Genomic DNA, 17,655 nt, shown 5'->3' with positions numbered 1-17,655 from the left:
GAATCAATCCTATCTATAGCCCTTTTCCTAGTAGTGAGTACTCACGGTTGCTTTGCTCCCCCTTTTCCCATTTCTATACCCGGTTATGGCGACCAGACGATGGAGCCCAAGAGCCTGACGCCATCGTCGACAACGACTCCTACTACACTGGAGGTGCCTACTACTACGTGCAGGCCACTGACGACGACCAGGAGTAGTTTAGGAGGTCCCAGGCAGGAGGCCTTGCCTTTTTGATCGTTGCTACCTTTGTGCTAGCCTTTTAAGACAAACTTGTTTAACTTATGTCTGTACTCAGATATTGTTGCTTCCGCTGACTCTTGTGTATTCAAGCTATGTATTCGAGCCCTCGGGGCCCCTGGCTTGTAATATAAAGCTTGAATTATTTTAATTTGTGTCTAGAGTTGTGTTGTGATATCTTCCTGTGAGTCCTTGATCTTGATCATACATATTTGCATGCATGGTTAGTGTACGGTCAAATCGGGGGCGTCACAAGTTGGTATCAGAGCCGACTGCATGTAGGAATCCCCCTTCCACACTCCTTGGTCGAAGTCAAGTCTATACATTGCAAAACTTTTACTAACATGCCTGTGTGTCTTACGGGCCCATGTCGCCATTGGGTGGTATTAGGAACTTTTATTCCTCGACCTATACTCTGGGACTCTAATCTCTCTTCTATTCAGGTTAAATGATTTTACTAAACTCTGACTCTAGGTTCTGGTAACCACTTCCTCCCGGAGAGCCCCACACTCAATATGATTGCTCGGTGCACCGAAATTTCCCGAAGATACTCTCCGATGTTCTCTCGAGACTTTGTGCCATCGCTATAGCAATTCCCTTCCATCGATAAACCCCTATGGATAACCATAGGCACTTGCCATTGATACAATCATTCCCCGTTGATCTTGTTATTGTAAGATACCCCAAAATTCTCGCTATTGTTTCGAGGATACTTGGTACCTACTGCCTTGCAGTCTTGCCACATGAATACCCCCTATGGATAATTCCTCATGCTTAAAGATATCTGTTCTTTCCCCATTGTTCTTATGATACATAAGATACGTCGAAATACTATTCGATCTTCCGGTAATCCTCTGCCCGCTATTGCTCTACAATTGTGTGCTTGCATTTTGGTTGCGTTCCTGAAGACCAGAAATATTCAATTAGTATACTTTGTCATTATCATTTTGAGTCTGTTGATTCAAAATGTTGCGAATGCTCGCAATCCTCAATCAAATCCTAGGATTCATCCTTCCATCTCAGACACCAAAACATCTCAAATTGTTGTCGATTGTACCCCTAAGTCTATTCAACTTATCCATTCTTCATTAGACCATTGGTTTCTGATCCCTTGATTTGGAAATCTCAGTTCCCCTTGCATTTGAGCTTGAATTAGTTAGTTGTTTCTATAATCAGATCTCCTTGCATTCTTTCTTCTTCTGGTTGAGTACCGATGCTCACATCAGATCCCTTATGGGCCACCAGATCCTTTGTTGGATTTTGTCCGACATTGTCCTTCATATTCATTAACCTTGTGAGCATTTCATTGGATATATAATGCCTTTGGTAAATTGTATCCCCTGCTTTTGTCAACCATGCTCTGCTCCCGAGCTTGAGTTAATCGCTCCTGAAGTTTGTGGTATGTGTTCATAAGATGCCCCGATGGGTTAAACCTATGCCTTCCTTACTCTGTGTGAACCCGAAAAATTTCACGGGTCATACTTATTTAGTATTGTATCAGGTAAAACTTTCAACAACTAATGTCATTTTCAAAAGGCGAGAGCTGAATGGAAGGTTATACATTGAGGAAGTGGGAGTCGACCTTGAACTTTGTGTTCATGCCCATGGACACGATGTATATCTTATCATGGAAGCTTCTTGTGATTATAACTATTGCCTTGATATAATATCATCTGGTATCTATAAATTGATTCCTTGCAATCGTGGTTCCGACCATATTTTCTATTTGATCCCATTTCTCAAGCAAGTGAAAACACTAGTCTTCTGCGAATCAATACATCTCCGCAACCCCTATGTCGATCTTCCTTCGAGTAATAACCTCCAGTATCTCGAGGATATCAAAGAACTGTGTTGCTTCCTATGAGTCTTCATCTACTATTGCTTCTCATCGATTTCAGATTTCCCCTGGGGTTCTAAGCTATTAGTCACTCGATAACACCGATAAGTGAATCGATTCTGCACTCTGATTCAATAACTCCTAAATAATTTTCATTGCCTACGAGTTTAATAATCCTTCAAGTCATTCCTAACCTGGTCGGCTATATCATTTTTGTGCTAAATTTTAACTGTGCTACCTAGTCCTTCTTCCCGGAGCACAAATTTCGACGGTGAGCTAATCTTACGTCGATCTTCCTCGTCATATCATTTCTCCTTGAACAGCAAACTTGATTTCAAGTTTTTGTCGTACCCATGGTTCCAATAACTTTTCGCTTCATCATTCTGTTGACTTGATGTCATCGCTGATTGGTTACATCTTCTTGCAACCTCTCGACAAATGTGTTGTGATCATCATCAACATTCTGAGGTCTTCCAAGATATCTATCGAATTCTTGATGAGAAATACCGTCCTTTGCCCTTGGTGATTTGTGTTATCATCGACCACTTTATTGCCTTCCGTTCAACACAAACTTGTTCCTGTTTTGTGTTATACTTTGAGTTCCTTGTTCACATAATTGTGGAAATCCATCTTTTTGGAAACTCCGATGAATTATCGTTGAGTCCATCAGCCACCTCCTCACAATATCCTTGGTTTAATGATGAACTCTTGATTCGGAACTTGCTTCCATAGTTCATTTCCTGAGAATCTTGAAACGCCAGCTCGTCAATTTGTGTTGCACCTTTTTCTTCTCCGGCATCCTGAGTCTGAGGTATCCTGACACCAATCAAATCTGAATCTTGGTCAGATTTGATGGTTGGAACATTCTTCCAAGAGTTAAGACCCGTTAAGGTGATATAATGCCTAGCGCACCAGGCCGGAGGACCCATTGTTATGGTTTTCCTTTTTAGCAAGGTTATCCATTCTTTCATGAGGAAAGTGTAACTCTTGTCCTTGCTTGGAGACCATGTCAATGCTATCTTGAAGCATGTCTGTGGTACTCTGATTTTCATCAAGAACCTTTGGAGCCCAATGCTAAATGTTTCTTGCTCAATTATCCAAACACCATTGTATGGGTAATGTCATGAAATTTCTATCCCCTTACCTCAGGGGTTTCCTTCATTATATCCTGGCATGGATATCATGCTCTGCTTGTCATTGGGAAGAATATGCCCCTGTAATATGTGTTTAAACACATTTTCCTTTCCATTGTTCTATTTAATATGATAATCACCTTTTCCTTCCCATTGCTTTGTTTAACCTTTCTTGTGATTTATGAGACTAAGCAGTAATAGTTCCCTGCTTATGTAAACACCTCGGTGTAAAATTTCTCAGTAAGACCCTATTATTATTGTCGTTGACATTCCGGGAGCCACCGATGGATGAGAACTTTGCCTATTGGTCCACCTCGTTTCAACGAGCAGGAAAATAGTTCTCTTTGTCCCTCGCCCTTGGTACCGACGTTGTTGCCGACATAATCGACATGCTACCCTCTGACAAGCCTTGCTATCATGACCATGCAAGATGTCACCACTCCTCCTAATTTTAGCCCACATGGTGGGCCCATAACCCATAGTTCCACCTGATCAAAACCTGACTCTTATGTGTACCCCTATTGCCAAAGATTGTTCCTCGCTCTTTGCTTTGTATGTAATTCACGATCCACCTTCATTGTGATCTATTCTGGTATCAGACACAAAACTAATTCTCGTTGCTCTGAACCCCTTTCACTCGCTGTTTCAGGCAACGGTGATTGTCTATCTGCTTGGAACTTCTTATGGTACCTTCTTACTTTGCTCTTGATGTGTTTCGTTTGTTCAACTCGAGAGATACTCACGTGTTCATTCTTGGGATACCCCCAGATGATTTTTCCCTTATAACATCCTATCGTTGTAGAGCTGCCCCTTACCTATTCGTAGAAACGATGGAGTTCCCCAAAGAAAGGACGACAACTTCATCATGATGCATTGGAATAGTGAAACGAAGACATCAACATAATGGATCGACCTCTTCGAGAAGAGCAACCAAGACCGAGAAGACTCGTTAGAATTTCAGAATCAGAACTTCCCCCCTTACTCCACCTCTTAAATCTCGGGACGAGATTTCTTGTAGTGGAGGAGAATTGTGACGCACGGATAATTAAGCTACAGTAACTCCACGCTAAGGATGCCAAGGCATCATCATTATGCCCTAAGAAAAACAATTAAGAAATATTTCAGCTCCAAATTCATATTTAAAATAAAGTAAAATATATTATTTCTTCCAACGGTAAAACAAAAGTGTTCATATTATTGCAAAGTTTCCCAAAGCTATTAGAAAAATTAAAACCAAAATTATTTGAAACTCCAAAATGCCCCTAGCTATTTTTGAATGACCCAGCAACACTCATTCATCGCATCTAAATTCAAACCAAAATTCAAATGAGGTTCAAACTTTTTATGACAGTGTTGGATATTGCATAATATTTATTGAGGCAAGTTTCTCAATTAAAAAAGTAGTTTAACAACATAACAAATGCAAAACAATGGTTATAATTGAAAACACAAAATAAAAAAGGAACTAAAAAAGAAAAGAAAGTAAAAGGGGCCCACACTGTACACTTGGGCCTCTGGTTCACGGTGAGGCCTAGCCCACCCCGTGGTCATCACCCTCCCCTGTTCACCAGGGAGCAGTGGACGCCTGTGCGCCGGCCGTGGCCATGGGAGGACACCCGCCGGCCATCCGCGCCTCCCCGTCGCCTTCCCCGGCCTCCTACTTGACACCCTCGGACCGCTATGCAAACCCTAGCCTCTCCACTTCTTCCCCCTCGCGCCGCTTTCTTCCACGCACCACCTCCCGCCGCCGCCACCATGAATGTCATTGTCCACGTGGTCTCTACCCGACCTGCACCGCGAGGCCATGTCCAGGAGACGCGCTGCCCTCGACTACGTCCTCTACGCCAAGCCATCGGAGTCAGGAACCACCACCCCGCCGGATCTGACCGTCTTCTTCCTCGACGGCCGCCGGCGATCCCCGACGATTCCCACGCCTCTGCTGCTCCTAAGCCCACGCCCGGCCTCCTTGTGCCTTCCCGGTGAGCTCCGGCTCCTTTCCCCTCCCCTCGCGCATCTCTTTCTCCCCCGTAGCTCGCTCTCACGATGTTTCCACCATGGCCGAAACTCGGCGTTCGCGCCCGCGTGGCCCAACCACCTTTAGCCAAACCCTGGAGCCACCTACATGAGCCCCATGCGTGCCCGACCGTGTGCCGCCCGCGTGCTCGCACCCCGCCTTGCCGCTAGTTGCTTCTGCTGCACTGCTGCTTTAGCTGCCGCCGTTGTCTGCAGCTCATCACGCCTGCCAACACCCAGCCGCGTCGTTGGTTGCCCCATCGCCCCTAGCTGCTCCCCGGCCCGGAGCTTGCTCCTTATGTGCACCACCGACGCCGTGGCTGTGCTCACCCCCGCACCCGCTGCCGTCGCTTCTGTTGGCTCCCTGTGTCCCACCTCCGCCGGCTACTCCCGAACGCGCCCGTCTGTCTCGCCCCGCCTCTGCCCGCTGGCGGCGTCCCATCCCCGTGCCCCCAGCCTCCCCGCGGCCGCCTCCTGCAGTCCCGCTCGCCACCCCTGCGTCCGCCTTCGCCCGCCGCGGACGGCCGGTGAGCCTCGCCGAGGCCATGGCCTCACCCGCGCCTGGCTCCCCCTTTGTCGCCCGCGTCCCGTGCAGCCACTGCTCTCCCCTCGCGTGCGCCTTGCCGCCCTCGTCCGCCTAGCCCTGCCCGCCGCTGGCCTCCACCGCTGTCGCGCCAGTCACTGGTCGCCGCTGGCCGTCCAGGCTGCTGGCCATGGGCGAGCCTTCTGCTCGTGCGTGCGGCGGGCACAACCCTGGTGGCTGGTTGGCTCTCTACCAGTGGGGTCCGCCGCCCCCGCCCTTTTGGGTTTTGCTTAATTAGGGGCTGATCCCATTAGTACTAATTTCCCCACTAATTAGGCACTGACAGCGGGCCCTACCACTAATTAGATCAAGTTAAACAGTTCTTAAATATATGTGACAATGACATGTAGGCCCCCATTTAAATAAGTTAGGTTTTTTATTTGTTTAGGTAAATAGCCTATGACATGTGGGTCCCCTGGTCAGTTTGACCAGTCAACTAGTTGACCATTGACTGCTGACTCAGCAGTCAATAGGGCCCACTGTCAGCCACATATGCAAATAGCTGGGTACACTCTTTGTGTACCCATAGCATTTTATCCCTATATTTCAAATTAATATTAATTCTAGGAATTCTGGTATATGTTTAAGACTTTGAAAATTCATAGAAAATAAACCGTAACTCGGATTAAAATAATTTATATATGAAAGTTGCTCAGAAAAATCCAACGAATCCAAATAGGCGGTCTGTTCATCTGTCACATGCCCCTAGCATGCTGAACATGGAACTGTCCCCTCTCTTTCGTCTGTCCGGTAAATGCCCAAAACCTAGGAAATGTCCTCTGATATTTTCCCGCTCTTCCTATAACGTATAGCACCGTGTTAGACCACTCCTAGCACCGCGTATTGTTGTGTTATGCTTTGTGATGCCTTTGATTGCTCTGTTATTTATTGTGTTCCCCCTCCGTTGCTTCTTTCTGGTAGACCCCGAGACTGCTGCCGATAGTCCCGTGATCGACTACATCGACGACGACCCCTTATTCTTGCCCGAGCAACCAGGCAAGCCCCCCTGATCACCAGATATCGCCTATTCTTCTCTCTACTGCTTGCATTTGAGTAGTGTAGCATGTTACTGCTTACCGTTAATCCTACTCTGCGGCATAGCCTATCATTGTTGCTACAGTTGTTGATACCTTACCTGCATTCCTAAATGCTTAGTATAGGATGCTAGTTTATCATCAGTGGCCCTACATTCTTGTCCGTCCGCCGTGCTATACTATCGGGCCGTGATCACTCGGGAGGTGATCACGGGTATATACTTATATACATATTATATGATACTTGTGGTGACTAAAGTCGGGTCAGCTCGTAGAGTACCCGCGAGTGATTCACGGATTGGGTCCGAAAGGACGTCTGTCCCGACGGCCCTCTGAGTGGATCTTTGTGGCTGGGCGACATGGCAGGTTGAGACCGCCTAGGAGAGAGGTGGGCCCGGCCCTGGTCGGCGTCCGTGGTTATTTCAAAATAACATTCTTAACAAGATCTTGGTATTTGATCTGAGTCTGGCCACTGGCCTATACACACTAACCAACTACGCGGGAACAGTTATGGGCACTCGACATCGTGGTATCAGCCGAAGCCTTCATGACGTCAGCGACTGAGCGGCGCGCGCCGGGTTAGACTAGAATGACTAGTCTTGTATAAGGGAGGCTAGGTTTGCTCGCCGGCCCCGTACGCAACGCGCAGGTGTGCAATGGGCGATGGGCCCAGACCCCTGTGCCATAGGATTTAGACCAGCGTGCTGACCTCTCTGTTGTGCCTAGGTAAGGCTGCGACGTGTTGATCTTCCGAGGCCGGGCATGACCCAGGAAAGTGTGTCCGGACAAAGGGGATCGAGCATGTTGGGAAATGTGGTGCACCCTTGCATGGAAGTTGATCTATTTGAATAGTTGTGTACCTCGGTAAAAGGACAACCCGGAGTTGTACCTTGACCTTATGACAACTAGAATCGGATACTTAATAAAACACACCCTTCCAAGTGCCAGATATAACTGGTGATCGCTCTCTCACAGGGTGACGAGGGGAGGATCACCGGGTAGGATTATGCTATGCAATGATACTTGGTGAACTTACCATCTACTCTCTTCTACATGCTGCAAGATGGAGATTGCCAGAAACGTAGTCTTCGATAGGACTAGCTATCCCCCACTTATTCCGGCATTCTGCAGTTCAGTCGACATATGCTACCCCTTTTCCATTTGATACCAATGCATACATATGTAGTGTAGTTCCTTGCTTGCGAGTACTTTGGATGAGTACTCACGGTTTCTTTGCTCCCCCTTTTCCCGTTTCTATACCCGGTTATTGCGACCAGACGATGGAGCCCAGGAGCCTGACGCCACCATCGACAACGACTCCTACTACACTGGAGGTGCCTACTACTACGTGCAGGCCACTAAGGATGACCAGGAGTAGCTTAGGAGGTCCCAGGCAGGAGGCCTTGCCTTTTTGATCGTTGCTACCTTTGTGCTAGCCTTCTTAAGGCAAACTTGTTTAACTTATGTCTGTACTCAGATATTGTTGCTTCCGCTGACTCTTGTGTATTCGAGCTATGTATTCGAGCCCTCGAGGCCCCTGACTTGTAATATAAAGCTTGAATTATTTTAATTTGTGTCTAGAGTTGTGTTGTGATATCTTCCCGTGAGTCCTTGATCTTGACCATACATATTTGCGTGCATGGTTAGTGTACGGTCAAATCGGGGGCGTCACAAGTTGGTATCAGAGCCGACTGCCTGTAGGAATCCCCCTACCACACTCCTTGGTCAAAGTCAAGTCTATACATTGCAAAACTTTTACTAACGTGCATGTGTGTCTTACGGGCCCACGTCACCATTGGGTGGTATTAGGAACTTTTATTCCTCGACCTATACTCTGGGACTCTAATCTCTCTTCTATTCGGGTTAAATGATTTTACTAAACTCTGACTCTAGGTTCTCGTAACCACTTCCTCCCGGAGAGCCCGACACTCAATATGATTGCTCGGTGCACCGAAATATCTCGAAGATACTCTCCGATGTTCTCTCGAGACTTTGTGCCATCGCTATAGCAATTCCCTTCCATCGATAAACCCCTATGGATAACCACATGCACTTGCCATTGATATAATCATTCCTCGTTGATCTTGTTATTGTAAGATACCCCGAAATTCTCGCTATTGTTTCGAGGATACTTGGTACCTACTGCCTTGATGTCTTGCCACATGAATACCCCCTACGGATAATTCCTCACGCTTACAGAGATTCGTTCTTTCCCCATTGTTCTTATGATCCATAAGATATGTCGAAATACTATTCGATCTTCCGGTAATCCTCTGCCCGCTATTGCTCTACAATTGTGTGCTTGCATTTTGGTTGCGTTCCTTAAGACCAGCAATATTCAATTAGTATCCTTTGTCATTATCATTTTGAGTCTGTTGATTCAAAATGTTGCGAATGCTCGCAATCCTTAATCAAATCCTAGGATTAATCCTTCCAGCTCAGACACCAAAACATGTGTTGGGTATCAAACAATCAAATTGTTGTCGATTGTACCCCTAAGTCTATTCAACTTATCCATTCTTCATTAGACCGATGGCTTCTGATCCCTTGATTTGGAAATCTCAATTCCCCATTGCATTTGAGCTTGAATTAGTCAGTTGTTTCTATAGTCAGATCTCCTTGCATTCTTTCTTCTTCTGGTTGAGTACTGATGCTCACATCAGATCCCTTATGGGCCACCAGATCCTCTGTTGGATTTTGTCTGACACTGTCCTTCATATTCATTAACCTTGTGAGCATTTCATCGGATATATAATGCCTTCGGTAGATTGTATCCCCTGCTTTTGTCAACCATGCTCTGCTCCCGAGCTTGAGTTAATCGCTCCTGAAGTTTGTGGTATGTGTTCATAAGATGCCCCGATGGGTTAAACCTATGCCTTCCTTACTCTGTGTGAACCCGAAAAATTTCACGGGTCATACTTATTTAGTATTGTATCAGGTAAAACTTTCAACAACTAATGTCATTTTCAAAAGGCGAGAGCTGAATGGAAGGTTATACATTGAGGAAGTGGGAGTCGACCTTGAACTTTGTGTTCATGCCCATGGACACGATGTATATCCTATCATGGAAGCTTCTAGTAATAATAACTATTGCCTTGATATAATATCATCTAGTATCTATAAATTGATCCCTTGCAATCGTGGTTCCGACCATATTTTCTACTTGCTCCCATTTCTCAAGCAAGTGAAAACACTAGTCTTCTGCGAATCAATACATCTCCGCAACCCCTATGTCGATCTTCCTTCGAGTAATAACCTCCAGTATCTCGAGGATATCAAAGAACTATGTTGCTTCCTATGAGTCTTCATCTAGTATTGCTTCTCATCGATTTCAGATTTCCCCCGGGGTTTTGAGCTATTAGTCACTCGAGAACACCGATAGGTGAATCGATTCCGCACTCCGATTCAATAACTCCTAAATAATTTTCGTTGCCTACGAGTTTAATAATCCTGCAAGTCATTCCTAACCTGGTCGGCTATATCATTTTTGTGCTAAATTTTAACTGTGCTACCTAGTCCTTCTTCCTGGAGCACAAATTTCGAGGTGAGCTAATCTTACGTCGATCTTCCTCGTCATATCATTTCTCCTTGAACAGCAAACTTGATTTCGAGTTTGTGTCATACCCATGGTTCCAATAACTTTTCGCTTCATCATTCTATTGACTTGATGTCATCGCTGATCGGTTACATCTTCTTGCAACCTCTCGACAAATGTGTTGTGATCATCATCAACATTCTGAGGTCTTCCAAGATATCTATCGAATTCTTGATGAGAAATACCATCCTTTGCCCTCGGTGATTTGTGTTATCATTGACCACTTTATTGCCTTCCGTTCAACAAAAACTTGTTCGTGTTTTGTGTTATACTTTGAGTTCCTTGCTATCCAGCAATTGTTCTTCTTTACCTGAGAGTATTACCATCTTTTATGACAGGAATGTCGTGAGAATTTCACCACCTCTTAAGAATTCTTGATATAGTAATACCTCTCGCCATCTCCGTTCATATCTTGATCCCTGTGTTGTTTCTAACTGGGATACGAGCCATTTAAATTTGATGTGTAATTTCAAAACTTTTATCAACCCTATTGCTTGAAGTTAATGGTTGATAGCTTGATTCTTAGTCTACTGGTTATTCAATTACCATTCTAACATCGATCGGGCTACTTAGTCCATCCTTCCACGTGCATGTTTTGATCAATGTTTACTCGTGAATGTTTTCCTCGAACATATTTTGTTACCTACTTCGGTATGTCCAATATTATCTCCTTGTTCACATAATTGTGGAAATCCATCTTTTTGGAAACTCCGATGAATTATCGTTGAGTCCATCAGCCACCTCCTCACAATATCCTTGGTTTAATGATGAACTCTTGATTCGGAACTTGCTTCCATAGTTCATTTCCTGAGAATCTTGAAACGCCATCTCATCAATTTGTGTTGCACCTTTTTCTCCTGCGACATCCTGAGTCTGAGGTATCCTAACACCAATCAAATCTGAATCTCGGTCAGATTTGATGGTTGGAACATTCTTCCAAGAGTTAAGACTCGTTAAGGTGATATAATTCCTAGGGCACCGGGCGGAGGACCCATTGTTATAGTTTTCCTTTTTAGCAAGGTTATCCATTCTTTCATGAGGAAAGTGTAACTCTTGTCCTTGCTTGGAGACCATGTCAATGCTATCTCGAAGCATGTCTATGGTACTCCGATTTTCAACAAGAACCTTTGGAGCCCAATGCTAAATGTTTCTTGCTCAATTATCCAGACACCGTTGTATGGGTAATGTCATGAAATTTCTCACCCCTTACCTCAAGGGATTCCTACATTATATCCTGTCATGGATATCATGCTCTGCTTGTCATTGGGAAGGATATGCCCCTGTAATATGTGTTTAAACACATTTTCCTTTCCATTGTTCTGTTTAATATGATAATCACCTTTTCCTTCCCAATGCTTTGTTTAACCTTTCTTGTGATTTATGAGACTAAGCAGTAATAGTTCCCTGCTTATGTAAACACCTCGGTGTAAAATTTCTCAGTAAGACCCTATTATTATTGTTGTTGACATTCTGGGAGCCACCGATGGACAAGAACTTTGCCTACTGGTCCGCCTCGTTTCAATGAGCAGGAAAATAGTTCTCTTTGTCTCTCGCTCTTGGTACCAATGTTGTTGCCGACATAATCGACATGCTACCCTCTGACAAGCCTTGCTATCATGACCATGCAAGATGTCACCGCTCCTCCTACTTTTAACCCACATGATGGGCCCATAGCCCACAGTTCCACATGATCGAAAGTGTTCATATTATTTCAAAGTTTCCCAAAGCTATTAAAAAAGTCAAATATATTATTTCTTCCAACGATAAAACAAAAGTGTTCATATTATTGCAAAGAATTTTGGTTTGAATTTAGAGGCGATGAATGAGCAACCAAGACCGAGAAGACTTGGGAGGTGATCACGGGTATATACTTATATACATATTATATGATACTTGTGGTGACTAAAGTTGGGTTGGCTCGTAGAGTACCCGCGAGTGATTCACGGAATGGGTTCAAAAGGATGTCAGTCCCGACGGCCCTCTGAGTGGATCTTAGTGGCGGAGCGACATGGCAGGTTGAGACCATCTAGGAGAGAGGTGGGCCTGGCCCTGGTCGGCGTCCGTGGTTATTTCAAAATAACAGGCTTAACGAGATCTTGGTATTTGATCTGAGTCTGGCCACTGGCCTATACGCACTAACCAACTACGCAGGAACAGTTATGGGCACTCGACATCGTGGTATCAGCCGAAGCCTTCGTGACGTCAGCGACCGAGCGGCGCACCGGGTTGGACTTGAACGCCTGCTCTTGTATAACGGAGGCTAGGTCTGCTCGCCGGCCACGTACGCAACGTGCAGGTGTGCAATGGGCGATGGGCCCAGACCCCTGCGCCATAGGATTTAGACCGACGCGCTGACCTCTCTATTGTGCCTAGGTAGGGCTGCGACGTGTTCATCTTCCGAGGCCGGGCATGACCTAGGAAAGTGTGTCCAGACAAAGGGGATCGGGCGTGTTGGGAAATCTGGTGCACCCTTGCAGGGAAGTTGATCTATTCGAGTAGCCGTGTCCCTCGGTAAAAGGACGACCCAGAGTTGTACCTTGACCTTATACAACCGGTGATTGCTCTCTCACAGGGTAACAAGGGCAGGATCACCGGGTAGGATTATGCTCTGCGATGATACTTGGTGAACTTACCATCTACTCTCTTCTACATGCTGCAAGATGGAGATTGCCAGAAGCGTAGTCTTCGATAGGACTAGCTATCCCCTCTTATTTCGGCATTCTGCAGTTCAGTCCACTTATGCTACCCTTTTCCATTTGATACCAATGCATACATATGTAGTGTAGTTCCTTGCTTGCGAGTACTTTGGATGAGTACTCATGGTTGCTTTGCTCCCCCTTTTCCCCTTTCTATACCCGGTTATTGTGACCAGACGATGGAGCCCAGGAGCCAGACGCCACCGTTGACGACGACTCCTACTCCACTGGAGGTGCCTACTACTACGTGCAGGCCGCTGACGATGACAAGGAGTAGTTTAGGAGGTCCCAGGCAGGAGGCCTTGCCTATTTTATCGTTTCTACCTTTGTGCTAGCCTTCTTAAGGCAAACTTGTTTAACTTATGTCTGCACTCAGATATTGCTGCTTCCGCTAACTCTTGTGTATTCGAGCTATGTATTCGAGCCCTTGAGGCCCCTGGCTTGTAACATAAAGCTTGTATTATTTTAATTTGTGTCTAGAGTTGTGTTGTGATATCTTCCCGTGAGTCCTTAATCTTGATCGTACACATTTGCGTGCATGATTAGTGTACAGTCAAATCGGGGGCGTCACACAGAGTCATAACAAACGAAACCAACCAACATCCACAAGGACATCATTGTATCTGTGCCACAACGAACAAACAGAGGTTTAACGTACGTGGCTCCCAGGCCAGTACACGACACGCAGGCCGGAGACTCAAGAACGACGCTATCAGGGCCAACAACTCCTAACTGCCAGCTTGAGTGCGAGGGAGGGAGGTAGCTGTAACCCAAATTTTGGACGTCATCTCATCAAAAGCATCCCGATCTTCCTCCTTAGTCAATAATCTCCACTGTTGCAAGAATATGCAAGTTCAAAATAAGCAATCAGCAGGATTAGTAGGAAAGTTATGTTCAATGGTAAACATATTCCTAGTTGTTCAGAGAGTCCAGCAAACAGCTGCAAATCCCACCCAAAACATTCTTCTCTGGGCCCCAACCAGGTTAGAGGCCAAAAGACGAAGCTCGGAGAAGGAGTTCGGTATCCAAGAGACATGAAGCCACGATCTGATACAGGACCAAAAGAGTTTAGCCAAGACACAATTGAAAAAGATATGAGTCGTGTCCTCTCACTGACCACATAATCCACAGCAATCAGAGCCAGGGCCATTACGCTTGCGAATTTTGTCACCAGCCGACAAGCGCCCGCGGGAGGCCTGCTGTAGAAAAACCTTAATCTTGGAGGGATGCGGGCCCTCCAGATCCACTTGAATTTGGAAGTAGTCAAGCCAGAGATCAGCTTGCGATATAAAGATTTAACAGAAACCCGCCCAAAAGAAGAATGAGGCCACACCAGCGATTCCTCCTCCTCCGAGAGCAAATGGAAGTGGGAAACAAGACGGTGCCAATCAACCAACTCTCTGGGAGATAGAGAATGGCGTAGCTAAAGGTCCCAATTATTGTCAGAGAGATCAAAGATCGAGATCTCTCGGTCAGGACAGTATGAAAACAACACTGGGAAAGAAACAACAAGGGTTGTAGGACCGTACCACCAGTTGAGCCAAAACCTCGTAGATCTGCCATTATGCACAACGAACTTGACTAAGCCTTGGAACACTAGCCTGAGTTTGACGAGGTCTTTCCAGAACTGAGAGGCACCAGAAGCGGGGGCAAACATGGGGCTGGAAGAAGGGAAGTATTTGGCCTTAAGAATGTTATACCAAAGTGGTTTATCCGAGGTTGTCATGATCTTCCACCACCACTTGATGATCAGACACTTGTTCATGACTAAGGTATTAATAATGCCCAGCCCCCCAAGGCTTTTGGGTCGACAAATTTGGTCCCACTTGACCATACGGCATTTGCGCTTGTTATCTACCGCATTCCAATAAAAGGCACCTCTGTGTTTGTCAAAACCAGCATGAGTGCCATTAGTAAGGAGACAAAACCCCATCACAAACATAGGGAGGGAAGAGAGACACGCATTAATCATGGCGACCTTTCCAGCTTGAGCATTATATCTGCCCCTCCATGGTATGACTCGGTTGCCCACCTTGGCCACCGTGGGAGCAAAATCTTTGGCCAGAAGTTTGTCGGATGAAATAGGTAGCCCAAGATATTTCAGAGGAAAGGAACCTAGAGAGTAGTTGAGCAAATGTGCAACACGCAGGGCCTCATCATCTGATACCCCAGTGACTATTACTTCACTCTTAGCAAAATTAATTTTCAGGCCTGACAATGCCTCGAAGCATAGGAGAAGAAACTTGACATGTGAGAGACAGGGATCATTAAGTTCCACCATGATAATCGGGTCGTTAGCATATTGTAGATGGGTAATGCCCTCGCAAATGAGATGAGAGCTTATAGGGGATATGTGCCTGGCTAACACAGCATTGGATAGGATATTCGAGAGGGCATCCGCAACAAAATTAAAGAGAATGGGAGAGGTCGGGTCCCCTTGCCTGAGGCCTCTAGAGTTTTTGAAGAAATTGCTAATCCTACCATTAACAGTGATAGCAGTGTGGCCCCCCGAGACCATCTGCATCATTCTATGAACAAAATTACCATCAAAGCCTTTGGCCAAAAGGACCTGCCAAAGAAAATCCCACTCACAGAATCGTAGGCTTTCTCAAAATCCAATTTAAGGATCACGACCCTGCTGCCAATTTTTATGAAATCATGGATGATCTCGTGGAGGCATAAAACTCCATCAAGGATAAAACAGCCTTTAACAAAGGCAGATTGAGTAGGAGAGAGGGTACGGTGGGAAACAGGGGTAAGACGCATGGCGAAGCATTTGGCTGGGAATTTAGCAAAGTTATTGATAAGGGCAATAGACCGAAATTGAGAAATGAGTTCCGCGCCCTTAATTTTAGGTATGAGGGACATGACCGCATAGTTAAGTCTAGAGATATCAACCGTCCCCAAATAGAAACCTTGGATAATCGCACAGATAAGACCCCACAGTTGAGGCATGAATTTCCTAAAGAAAGGTATGGAAAAGCCATCCGGGCCCGAAGCAGAGTTGGCATTTGCTTTACTAATGGAGAGAAAATTTTCCTCTTCGGACAGGGGCGGCATGAGAGCAGCATTTTCATCCGTAGTGATCATGTCACAGTTGTCCCAGAAGGAGAGGCAGATCCTAAAGCCCATATCAGGTTTGCCGAGAGGAGGGAAGAGAAGAATTCCACTACATGGCTCATGATGACAGATACAAGTCAGAGTACTTCCTACTCTATCCTATGTTTTCAATCTAATAACAATACTCAACTAATATGTGCATCGTTAAGATGAAGAGGTTGAAGTGAACAAACCTGTGGTTCGATAGTTAGGAGGACGGTGGTATCCCAGTCCACGAAGATTCAAATTTTAGACTTTGACATTGGTGTCTGCGTTTTCTGAATTTATTTCAGCCTTTCCTGTAAAAAAAAAGATAAAGAGGTAGGAAACTAACCTTTTTTGTGTGATGAACAAGAGTTGTACAAATAGTAGTATTCATTTATTCAAGAATACTGGCTGGATTACATGGTAAATTCATCAGATAAGTGCATGCACGAATAGAAGCGCGAGGCCTGATCTGCATCGCATCGCCTCTCTAGCTGAACATTATACTAGTATCATTTAGCAGACGCGTACGGCCGTACGGGCCGGCATGTAGTTTATCGCGCACTATTAATGGATCTATTATGGGCTAATCAATGGAAGGAGGTATTCTTGAGGTGCTCCGGCGCGACGTCGAAGGAGTGCTTCCTGGCCATGGAGAGGATAGTCTTGTCGGCGATGATGAGGTAGGCCATCCCGGCGACGGTGGAGATGATCAGCGCCTGCCCGGTCGGGTTGAGGTGTGCCTTGGCTTACGGCAACATCCTCACGCTCGCCAGCTGCAGGGAAGGCAGACAAATCGCACGGATGAGATAAATGTACTTACGGTGCAGGGTGAATGGTTGTGTTCCAGTGGAAGTACTCACGGTGGGGACTGCGACAGCGACGGTGGCGACGGCCGCAGCCTTGGCTCCTGCCATGGCAGCCTCTGCAGTTCCGAAGCAACACAGGCATGTTAATGGCCATCAAGTTTCAGCGCATAGGCTGCAATGTTAACAGCAGAAGGACACGGGCATTGCTGGCCGGCCTGTTAGGCAATCCAAACAAAACCTAGTTTAGTTTTGGTAGTTCTACTAGGAGGTGGACACATATGTGGTGCTAGTTGTGTTTGAGTCGTTTTAGGATTAGTAAAGTGCGATCAGCGTGGCCGGTAATTAGGAAAGCTAGTCGTGTACCCGTGGGCTAGTGGTTTATTGTTTTAAAAAATAACTTGTTAAACTGTTATGTTGGAACTCGAGGGATTAACCTTTTCATTCATATTAGGCATCTGAATAGAATTATAGTAATGATAAAACAAAAGAAATAAAGATAATGTTCTGAGTGACAATTTTAATACCCTGAAATTTGTGAACCGCATAGCAATTTAATGGCATTACACAATTACTGTCCATATACCATTCTAAATTGCTACAACTTCATACATACAGTTCAAAGATTTAAAAATGC

At 45.5% G+C, this 17,655-nt stretch overlaps 1 pseudogene; it reads right to left on the bottom strand.

Annotated features, from left to right (window-relative positions):
* Positions 1-16,685: 16,685 nt before the first annotated feature.
* On the bottom strand, positions 16,686-17,248 carry LOC123151874 (early nodulin-93-like; annotated as a pseudogene).
* Between the last annotated feature and the right edge of the window lie 407 nt (positions 17,249-17,655).

This window comes from Triticum aestivum, chromosome 7A, assembly GCF_018294505.1.
Source record: "Triticum aestivum cultivar Chinese Spring chromosome 7A, IWGSC CS RefSeq v2.1, whole genome shotgun sequence".
NCBI classification, from domain to species: domain Eukaryota; kingdom Viridiplantae; phylum Streptophyta; class Magnoliopsida; order Poales; family Poaceae; genus Triticum; species Triticum aestivum.
The sequence above is the reverse complement of the archived record's forward strand: the minus strand, read 5'-3'. Positions and strand labels throughout refer to the sequence as shown.